Below are 9,487 nucleotides of genomic sequence, written 5' to 3'. Positions count from 1 at the left end.
CATGAGTACTTAAATTAGATTTTAAGTATTCGATAAACCCAAGCATAGAGATTACTTCATGGATTCATTCACAAGTAATTTTAAGACAATAACATCCTCTCTTCTTTGTATTACATAAACGCATCTGTAATTGGATGTTATAAAATGAAATTCATGTATGGCATGATAACTAAAGGTTATAATTATGTAATCGAAGTTTATTCGTTTTCTTTTGCCTTTAGAGGAAAAGTGATATTTTTGGGCCCCTCAGTGATTTGATGTTGACATTATAGTGTTGGGACCAGCTTGGACTAAATTGATGTGTTTAATTTGTAGTCTAATAAGGTCATCATAAATCGAAAATAGGAAAATAGAATCTTGGACCATAAGATTGAATTGTATCTATGTCTCATGTCCATACGATATCTTGTAAAACAAAGGAATAGTTGATCACTTATATTTGGGTCATCGTATGATATGATTCAACGTTTGGAAGTGGTTTTGGAAAACACACTTCGTTGGTTATTTAAAGTCTACACTTGCAAATTTTATGTTGATGACTTCTCCAAGTGGAAGACTCTTGGATTAGGTGTCTAAGGTCATATCTAGATTGGTATAACTTTATGGAATAAAACCACATTCATTTTTTGGTTGCCTTCAATAACTAGAAATAGCTAGAGATGACTTTAGGAGGATGAGGAAATGATTTGTTAATTTATTACACGCTTAACAAATTAATTAGAAAAGAGAAAATGACAAAAATAGCCATTTACACTAATTACATTACAAAAATAGCCAAAAAAACCGAAGTTGCAAAAATAGCCTTGAATTTCGCAGATGGAATAGTCCCCTCTGCGAAATGGGCTTCCCATCTGCGAATGTACAAGCAGCTAAAGTACAATTGTGCTTTAGCTGCTTGTACATTCGCATGTGGTTTTTTTTTTTTAATTTTTTTTCTCTATATATATTGAAAATGTAGGGTAAAATCGCAGATGGAATAGCCCCATCTGCGATTTACTCTCATTTCATCTGCGAATTTGTGATTTTTTTAGTTTGACTATGAAATCAATTGGTTTGACTACGAAATCATGTTGCTATATAAAAAGTTTTGTAGAAAATTATCAGTTTGGTTGTTATTTGTTTACGAAGTTTCTCTAAAATTTGCTCTAAAAAATGATTGAATATTTGGTTTGTCTTGTAACCGGTGGGAGATGACAAGTTAATGGAACTAATTTGGAATACGTATGTCCACAGGGAGGTATTTCTGAATTTGCTTTGATATTTTCTGAGTATATTAGTTATAGTGATTTTATATCTTTGGTAAGAAGCAAAATTGGTTTGTTAGACAAATATAAAATTAGTCTTCGTTTCCACCATCCTGAATTAAATTATTATATAGCTATAGTTGAATACATGGATGGTAGAATGTTGATAAACGTAATCAAATGTAGTGGAGGAAGGGCTGTGAAAGTGTTTGTGGTGGTTGATGAAGTTGAGGAGGTTAATGGGGGTGGTCAAACTGGAAATCAGCTTGTTGGTAATTTATGCAGTTATAAAGGGAGCAGCGATCCGATAGGTACTTTCAATACTCCTAGTGTACCTCAGTTTCACAGTGTTGCTGAAAATGTTAATGTTAGTTATTCACCTATTCACTATGTGGATCCTGAGAATTACAAGTCTGTTGGTGATGATGATGTTGGTGCATATCTTAATGATGTGGGTGGTCATTGTGATGATGTTGCTGAACAAGAAGTTAAAGTTATGAATAGGCGTGTGGTAGATAAAACTAAAAAGAAAAAAAATCAAGTCAAAAAAATGAAAAAAATCATGTTTACGGGCATTATGTTGATGTTGGTGATGTACGTTTAGATATAATCGAGCTACAAAGCAATTCCGATAGAGATGATTTGGGTGATGAAGTTAAAGCTAAGTTTCCCGATAACCTTTTTCACGGTTTGCCCCCTGTACCAGCATGCCCAGTTGATATAAATGAAGATATCCCAACATAGATGGTAGACATGAATCTTCAAAAGATTCAATGTGAGAGTATATTTAAGAACAAAGAACTTTTAAAGAGGTGTATTGGTAAAAAAATGTCTTCGAGAAGGTTTCCAGACGAGGACAAGTAGATCCACCAAATCAAGGTATGAAGCTTTGTGTGTTTCGAAAAATTGTTCTTGGTTACTAAGAGCAAAAGCAATTAAACATTCTGATGGACTTTTCCAACTGAATAAATTTGTTGATGTACACACATGTTTTTCAACATTTTTGCAACCTAATCATCGACAAGCAAACAAATATGTTTTGGGTGAATATGTTGCTGATGTTTTGGCTGAAGACTATAGTAGAGTTTATCGGGGAAAAGATATTGTTAATGATATGAATGCTCAATTGAATATCACTATCTCATACCATCAGGCATGGCGTGTGAAGCAATATGCATTGTTGTCGTTAAGGGGTACGAAAGAGGATTCTTTTACCAAACTTCCGGCGTATTGTCACAACTTGGCCAAACATAATCCGGGTACTGTCACACATATTAAAACAGATGCTGATGATCGCTTTGAGTTTTTGTACGTCGCACTCGGTTACTCGGTTAGTATTATAATATTATATTAATTTTTTAATATTTATTTTGGTGTATTTGAATTGATATACAATGTATTGTAGGTACGCGCTTTTGTCAATTTTTGTAAACCGACCCTAGTAGTAGATGTAGCTCACCTAAAGGGTGAGTTCAAAGGTACCATGTTACTTGCAGTTACTAAGGACGGACAAAACCAAATATTACCGGCTGCATATGGTATATGCAAAAATGAGTGTACCGATTCTTGGACATGGTTTTTTCAAAAACTATGTGATTGCTTAGGAAATATGCAGGAGCTTACAATTATATATGATAGGTCTCCATCTATAGCAACATCCGTTGCCAACATTTTTCCTCACGCTCATCATGGAATATGTGGTGTCCATTTGTATTTCAACATAGTATCTAGATTCGGCAATAGTAAGATAGTTAAAGGAATTTTTTGGGAGGCATGTAGGGCGTACACAGTTGATGCTTTTGATGCTGCAATGGATGTTATGAAAAAGACAAAAGAACCAGTATGGGAGTACTTAAAAAGTATAAATCCAGAAACTTGGTCAAGGGCACATTTTAAAGGGAACCAATACAATCTTATGTCATCCAATAGTGCGGAGTCTATAAATGCATTATCCAGACACGCACGTAAGGTGCCAATACTTATGTTGATCAATTTTTTTCGTGCTACAATGCAACAATGGTGGTTTCAAAGACGTAACTTTGCAGGTATTAAGTAAATTTTTAATATTAATGTTTTATTAATTTTGATGTTATTGATCTTAATTTCTTCATTTTGGCTGTTTTTTTAGCGGAAGCAACAACAATACTTACCCCTTGGGCGGATGAAATTGTAAAAGAAAACAAGAAAACTTTTAGCAAATGGGATGTTCGCATGATCTCAAATACGAAATGCGATGTCAAAAAGGGGGCACAAAATGTGATTGTTGATTTCCAACATATGACATGTAAATGTAGGCATTGGCAACTTGATGGGATACCTTGTGGTCATGTCATAAGATGTTTAACAGTGAACAATTACCAAGACTGCTCGAGGTATGCATTAAATGCTTACTTTACCGAAACACTGAGGAAAACATATGAGGAATCAATAAACCCTCTGCCAAAGACATCCGAATGGGAGATCCCCGATGATTTGATGATTGTTAAGCCACCTATAATGGATAAACGTCAGCCAGGCAGGCCAAGAAACACAGACCGCATTACATCCCAAGGCGAGGGTCCAATTATAAAAGAGTGTTCTACATGTGGTCAAATAGGACACACGAGAAATAATTTACTGGAAGGGCGTCCGGTAGTGGAGCACGTCACATAATTTCTACTGCAAAAATGGCATTTAATATTGGTGGTTCAGCGAGTTGCTCACAAACCTATAACGCTGATTTTGATATAAAACAACCTTGAAATGAAGAGTAATGACGAGTGGTTAACTTATTATGTATTGTAATATTTTTATTAAATCTTACAAGAAATTGCTATGCTTTCATATTTTAGTTTAGTTTGTTGATTATAACAATTAATGAAGCCTTTATATTATAAAATATAGTTTGTAGATTTTTTTTAACAATCACAACATGCTATTTAAAAAAACAACAAACGATCCTTTTGCAACCTAATCTGTATCATGATAATATTACAACAATTTTGTAACTAATTTTTAAACTCGGGGAACTGCAATGGGTACTTCTCTTTCTCCATTGTTATATAGTCATCCCTAATTCTCATTTTGTCTTCCAAACGATCCTTTTTTACCATAATGTGTATCAACTGCTCATCCTTCTCAGCAAGCCATTTTTCAGTCGTTTTGATTGCCTTCTTACTCTTTTTTATCCAATCTTTATGCTCATTGATTTTGTTTTTATTGAGGTCTATCCATTCTTGAGCTTGTTTGCATTCCGATGCAATATCATTAGCAAGCTGAGTGAGAAGTCGGGATGACTCTTTGTCCTCTTGTCGTTGTTCTTCAGCCTTCTTCAATTCTTCAAAATTTTCATGTGACATATATGGCCCGGTTGAAGAGGGTGTAAAAAAAGGGTCTACCGAATCACAGTAGTAACAATCTACTTCGTTGCATGAGCAAACTTCGAATTTGTGTGAGGAACTCATAATAAAGTCGACATTGTAATAAACTTGTGCTATAAGTGGTATTTATACATACTAGACAGTAATGACAAGTCCAACTTTGAAATGACTAGACAGTAATGACAAGTCACTGCAGTAACCTGCAAATCGTAGTGGAACCCTTAAGTGACAAGACATAAATGACAGTTTGACATGATAAATCACTACATAAAGCTGAAAATCGTAGTCCAAATGTAACCATTTGATAGTCAAAGTTGTAATTCATAGTCCTGTATTTATTTATATAAATAGATGTTTAAGATATAAAAACCAAACACCCAAATCACCTAAACGAAACGAACTCCCATTATTAGAAATGTCGTCGAATGCAGCAAGTTCTTCGAATGAAGTACCTGGTTCCAATTCTGAAAGGCCATGGATGACAAACGAGGTGTTAGTTCTTACACTATGTTGGCTAAGTGTTAAGGATGGTGTATCGTTACTTGCTCCCCCCGCATTGCCTAATTGGTGATGAATGGACTCGCATAACATCTTTGTTTAACCATGATATGGGAGAAGGACAACAAAGAGAAAAATCAGATGTTGTTACTAAGTGGATGGATGTAAAGGAAGAAGTGACATGGTTCAATCGAGCATGTAATTATGCGAAAAGTAACAATGTTCGTTATCGGGACGAAGAAGTGTTCTTGGAAGTTGTTACAGATTTTTACATCTGTGAGCATGACGTCAGAGACTTTGAATATGAGGAAGTTTGGAAGGTTGTTAAAAATAAACAGTATTTCATATAGACCGCTCTAATTTCTGTTCAGAATAACCCATGGACTTGTGTTTTACTTTAATGTTTTGTTTGTATTATGTCGTTGTTTTTCATGTAATTGTTGTAATTTTTGTAATGGTTCATGGAATTATTGTTGGTAATGTATTCTAATGTATTGTGAAAACTAATGCAATTGACATTTATTAATTCAAATTAACATACGAGTTGCTCACATAATAAACTAAAATAGATTTTAAACAAACGAAATACATGAAAATAACCTAGTACTCACATAATAAACTAAAATAGATTTTAAACAAACGGGATATATTTCAAAATATTCCAAGGGGCTTCAAACTGGAATTCCAACCCGTTACTTAATGACTTGTATTCCTCCTTAGCAGCTTCCAAGATGACCTCCTCAGTAGCATTTAAACGGGTGTCGTCAATTTTGGTATAAAGATCGTTGAATAATAGAACTTCGGTTTTCATTTCATACCATCTTGCTAAGATGTCTAGTTCGTCACGATCGTTTCTTGTAGTCATTCGGTTTTCAGCATTGAAAATATTGGTTAAACGGCTCCAAAACATTGGATCGTTCAACTTGCTTGTCTCGTACACATGAATATAAGCACGTGTAAGAACCAAGAACTCTTCATTGCTCCATGATATAGAACTCATTTTGATTGAAACAAAGAGAGTAGAATCTAAAAAACAATATTTGAACAACTGTATTGGTTGTTTAGTAAACTATTTATTTAACTTAATGTCAATTTATAGTAGTTTCTACACAAAACCGCAGTCCAATCTTCTAATATGTCTGCAATTCATATTCAAAATTAACTGACAAATGCAGTGTACTATACTTATAACACAACATATCACTGTTCGAGTTGACAAGTCATCCCCCGTCGAATGACAACACAATACATTGCTACTTGAATTGACAAGCCATTGCACCGGGAAAATAAGGAGTCGTTATAAATAGATTTTAATATCCATTGTAATTGTATCGTATTACTTCCCCCCTTGCAATTATGGACTCACCACATATATGGAGGAACGAAGAGGAGGTCGCTTTGGTTCAAGCTTGGATTATAACTATAGAGGAGGATTTTCCACCGGGTCCCCCACAAGTTCGTGCTGGATCATTTTGGTCTCGTGTCTGTCATTTATTTCACCATTTAATGGGGCGTACTCAATATTGAAGAAGAAGAGATGTCAAAGTGAAGTTTCTGGATTTGAATATAAAGGTGAAACAATTTCAACGTATTTATAACGAGTTGGATAATGAACATGCAAATACGGATGAAGACATTCTACGGCAGGTGGCTTTGGAACTATACCGTTTTGAATATGATGGTAGCGAGTTTACCCACTTAGATGCATGGAATCTTTTAAAGAATGTCCCTTATTTTTAATATGCATGTTGGTTAAGTTAATTGTTTTTCGTTATTTAAGTTGCTTGTTGTTGTATGTGTGTTTTGTTGCTATTTAATAGATGTCCATTTGTTTTAATGTATGTTGTTTCCTCAATCACCAATACATAATACGACATAAAATAAATAACTAATACATAATACGCCATAAAATATAAATGGGGTACATAAATAACTAATACATAATACGACATAAAATATAAACCGGGTACAGGAATAACTAATACGTAACATGACACTAAAATAAAAACGGGGTACATAAAAAACTAATACATAATACTACATAAAATATAAAGGTGCTACATGAATAACTACTGCATTGAGGGAGGTAACAGGACCATCGTTTCATTTGGTATTTCCTAATGCACATGTGATGGTATAGTATTCACCAACTCAGATCCATATGCAAGTCGATACACAAAATTAGTGAACTTGTAATCAACCATTCTGTGAATGGATTCAGATGTACGGGTTCTTAGACATGCTATAGCGTGGCCACATGGTATACCGCTTTTTTGCCATTTACCATAAGTACATACCCTTCGTTCAAGTTGTACGTTGGTGGTGGCAAAATTGTCATCGACTTCAAATGTATCCCCATACAAACGTCTTGCCTTCCAATTATAAGACTTGTTGAGACGTTTTTGAACCTTACTCTCAACGTAAGGGGTCAACCCACCAGACAACCTCCCTGTAAAATTTGATATTTTAATAAAAATAATAGCACAATAAAAAAACTAAATATAACAATCTCCCTTACCCGCCACTTCATCCCATTCACCATACTTTGATTGTATCGACGTAGTGATTAACTCAATTATCGTTGTTATAGGAAACTCACGTGTGGATATAATTTGCAAAATTTCAGGGACGTCAATCGATTTAACATTGTAACGTACTTTTGGGAAAAATGCTTGTGTCCATTTTGAAATCGGTATATCGTCAAGACAGTAAATTGGACTCCTAAGAAAGGTGCAGAAAGGTGGTTTCCTACATGTACTTTGCAACCTTTCCAAACACAAGTAAAAATCATCAACACTAGATGCATTGCATGACTTCCAAAACAACGATTCGACTTCCGTATTGTTATGTCCGACAGACTCACGTATTTTTCGAGCTATATCTTTAGGACAATATCCATGATAGGAATCCGGGTAGGCACTCTGAACACCAAAGTCTATTTTATCACATAAGTTGCTTATGAAACCAACCTCTATGTCCTCACCTAAACAATCTTTTAACCTCATCATGAACCATCTCCATGATTCTTCACACTCTAAGGTTCCCAAACCAACTGCTAAGAGTAGTGGTTCATGATTTCCATCTAAAGCCACTACGAAGTACATTGTTGTCAGATAGCTCCCAAGAAGGGGTAAATAACCCACATATATCAACGGTATCATGCACCTAAGGAAGGTACGACTCTACATAAAAACGAACACATATTAGTGATAAGTAAAAAGTAATCGAGATACATTACCATGAAATATTATATAACTCAATAAAAGAAGTATGTTATACCACGCAACCTAAAGCCACAAAAAAAGAATTGAAAGCGGTTGGTATCGGTTTTCTTAATGGCTGTGAAGGTATTAGGATTTGTTCTTTGAAGGTTATGCAAGAATATTGGTAGCTGAGAAAAGCTTCTTTTGGTGTAAGTACTCATTTTCAAAACCAATGAAAGTGTTTTACAATCATCAGACAAATGCAATATCACACAAATGAAATTATAAATAGAAAATATTGTATCTCTACTGTTCAAAATTCATAGTTTAACTTTTTAAATTCATAGTCAAACCAGTTCATTTCATAGTCAAATTTCACTGACCAACATGACAATACTACAGAATGTACTTGTCTGCAGTTCATAGTTCAACTTTTTAAATTCATAGTCAAACCAATTCATTTCATAGTCAAAAATCACTGACCTACATGACAATACTACAGAATGTACTGGAATGCAGTTCTAGTTCAACTTTTTAAATTCATAGTCAGACCAATTCATTTCATAGTCAAACATCATATATCGACAAGAAAAGACAAGACAGCACAATGTACTTGTCTGGATTTCGTAGTTCAACTTTTTGAATTCATAGTCAAACCAGTTCATTTCATAGTCAAAAAGAATTGTCTGTAATATGATTTCTTCTATAAATGGGTGTCGCTCATTATGAAAAATTTAACTGAGAAAGTAACTCCGATTTAAAAGAAAAATAAGGCTAATGGCATACTGCAATTGCGGAGGAGAACGTATCGTTAGGATTTTGGGTACAGCTAAAAACCCAGAAAGATTGTTTTACGCTTGCCCATATTTGGTATCATGTTGTTAACGTCATTCAAATTTAAACCCTCGTGTTTACATGACAAAAATTTATTTTCTTACTGTCAATGTTAAATTTAATAGGGACCAAAATGCGGGTTTATCAGTTGGGTTGATGAAGAGAAGGACCAATCATCTATGGTAATAGCTAAAGTAGCTAACTCTAATAAGCTCTTTCAATCAGAAAATAAGAAGTTAAAGATAGCGTTGGTTTGTAGTTGGGTGTTGTTCTTGGCAGTTCTTGTTTACAAGTTGTAAGCTTTTTAATATTGTTTTTATGGTTTTGAAGTTGTCAGGTCAATAAATTG

This window comes from Lactuca serriola, chromosome 2 (assembly GCF_051521515.1).
Source record: "Lactuca serriola cultivar US96UC23 chromosome 2, Lser_US96UC23_V15, whole genome shotgun sequence".
Classification (NCBI taxonomy): Eukaryota; Viridiplantae; Streptophyta; class Magnoliopsida; order Asterales; family Asteraceae; genus Lactuca; species Lactuca serriola.
The sequence above is the reverse complement of the archived record's forward strand: the minus strand, read 5'-3'. Positions refer to the sequence as shown.